Genomic DNA, 2,737 nt, shown 5'->3' on the forward strand with positions numbered 1-2,737 from the left:
CAACATCATCTATTGCATCTCCTGCTGTCTCTGCCATTCTCTGTACATCGGACAAACGGGGCGCCGCCTGACCAACCGATTCGCGGAACACCTCTGAGACATCCGCCTTGGCAATGACACCCCGGTGTCAAGCCATTTCCGCTCTACCGGTCATTCCTTGCAGCAACACCTGTCCGTGTTTGGACTGTCCGTGTTTGTGCCATGAACAGGGATTAATCTTCTCTCTTCGCTCCTTTGCTCCACATGGACTCAACTCTCCTCCCCTCTTCATCTAACCGGAAGTGACTGGAAGATGTGTGTGGGATTGTGAGATTAAGCCTTAAGACAGGAAGGAAGGAGGAGGAAATAGTTAAGGGAGAAATGAAGGTAGTAGTGCAAGTAGTAGGCTATAAATAGATGAATAGATGAAGATGTGTAAGATATTGTTATACGGACAGGAGGGAAGGAAGAAGGAAAGAGAGCGAAGGAGAGAAGATAGGGGTGAAAGTATAAGGGTTGTAAAGAAATGGATAGGTGGAGAAAGGGCGTGTAAAGAAATAAAGTGAAGTAGGAAAGGGAGGCAGTTACAGTTGTGTTCAGTGTCAGGATAGAAAGGAACCGGTAGGGGGTAGTGGTGTTGGTAGGGTTCGAAAAATAGTAATAAAAAGAAAAAATGTATAATAAGAGAGAAAGGTGTTAATATTCTATAAATAGAGCTGAATTTATTTGAAGGATTATAGTGGGGAAACTTAAGAGCTAACTAATAAAAGAACATATATACTTATACATATAATTACAAGCGTGAATCAAGTTGGTTGGGGTTACCTATGGGGATTGTGGGAGTGCGTTGTGTGGTCATTTATGCATTTGTGTTTGTGATAGAATTTGAATGTATGGAAGAAGCAGTGATTACAGGTGCTAAGTGCTTCGTTATATCTATTAAGTAGTGTAGGAGAATTGTATTTTAAAATATGGAATGCCTCCGTCAAGCAAAGTTTGCAATTAGAGTGCTGGCCTTGATATGGAATTCCTGAGTCCAAAATGGACCGTGTTAGAGTATACTGGGTATTTGTGTTTTTGAGGTGGTGAATGTGGTTGGCTAGTGTTGTAAATTTGCTGTGCTTGTCATATCTAAAAGAGTGAAGGTGAGCTGCATAGCGTTGCTTGAAATTTTTAGTTGAACCTATGTATGAAGCTGTAGAGTTATGTAGTAGATTGGCGACAGTGCATTTGTATATTATGTTGTATCTAACGCAATGTGTTTGTAGTGGGCAGATTGTCCCGGAGCGACAGTCACAAGTAGATGAAGCTTCGGAGTTGTGTTCTGTGGTGGATGAGGTGATATTGTCGGAGGATAGGTTATATGAGGATGCAGAGGAATCTAGATCAATGCAATCGTTATTGTTATAGTCATTATTACCTCTATTCTTATTATTAGAAGATATAGTAGTAATATTTCGGGGTATACTAGTGGGCTGGGATATATTATGGTCGTGTTCAAGTGTACGAGTATCCGTGCTAGATGCACGTGTGTGAATGTCTATGTTGGGTATATGCGGGCGCTAAGTGCTAGTATTACCATAGTTATAATTACGTGAGTTTTGATAATAGAGTGAGAGTTTATGCTTATTAGAAGTTGCTATAATAGATTCGAAGCTAGGAGTGGTTGAATAAGATAATTTCAAAGTGGGTCTGTTAAATATAGAATGCTATTTATGTTGTCGGGGGAAGTTTGAGTCAAGTATTTTGAAGAAAGATTTAGCTAAGTTCTTAGTGTTAAGTGAGAATGGTGGGGTGTACCACAGTATAGAGCGGCCGCCGCCTTTTTGGGGGGTTCTGTGTAAATCATAATCTAAGTACTTTCATAGAGAAGTGCTATCTACATTTTTCGTGTTGCTAATTGTTTTATTTATCTTGGATTTAGACCTAGTGCTATAGATGTGTTTGTGAGGTCTGTTGGAGAGTGTGGGGGGGTTGGTTGCAGTTGTGATGATTGGTATGTCTTTGGGATGTGATTTGGGATATAAGTTGTTTAAATCTGGTGTTATGGATGTATTTTATTTGTTGGGAGAAACCACTAGCGGCAAGAGCTTGATTGTAGTATGGTGCGTGATTGTTGAAGATTTCCTTGGAAGAGGATAGATCAGATATGCGGGTTGAAATACCCTTGACTATGTTATTGAAAGTAGATTTGTGGTGATTGGAGTGTACGTTGAGGTATTTCAGGTATTGGTTAGGTTTATGATAGGGGGAGTATTGTGAGTTTGATAAGTTTAGAGTAACATCTAGAAAGTTAGCCGTTTTATATGCGTTTTCAAATGTGATGGATAGATTTAGATTAGAGAAGAATTTGTGTAGATCTTTTCTAGTCCTTTCCAGAGAAGATTTATTAATGGCCTTGGTAAGTAGTAACGCGTCGTCCCTATACAGACCTCCTCGGATTTTAGGGAAATGTGAGCGCAGTTGGTGAAGTATATATAACCCAACTAAATCAGTGGCCTGAGCGGAATCAGATGATCCCATGGTTATATCGAATAAGTTGTTACAGTTATTATTATGTTGGTTAGCTCGGCACCAGAGTTTGTTTTCGAAGGATATAAGTGTTTTGCGTGCATTAAGTATTATGTTGATTTCTAGTGGGGTTATGTTAGTAAAGTTCCTAGCGAAAAGAATAGCCTTATTTAGAAGTTTAGGAGAGATAGAGGAGTAGTAGTTATTTATGTCGAATTGAAGGAATGAAAATGAGTTTTTGTTATCT

This window comes from Octopus bimaculoides, chromosome 22 (genome assembly GCF_001194135.2).
Source record: "Octopus bimaculoides isolate UCB-OBI-ISO-001 chromosome 22, ASM119413v2, whole genome shotgun sequence".
In the NCBI taxonomy this organism is placed as follows: Eukaryota; Metazoa; Mollusca; class Cephalopoda; order Octopoda; family Octopodidae; genus Octopus; species Octopus bimaculoides.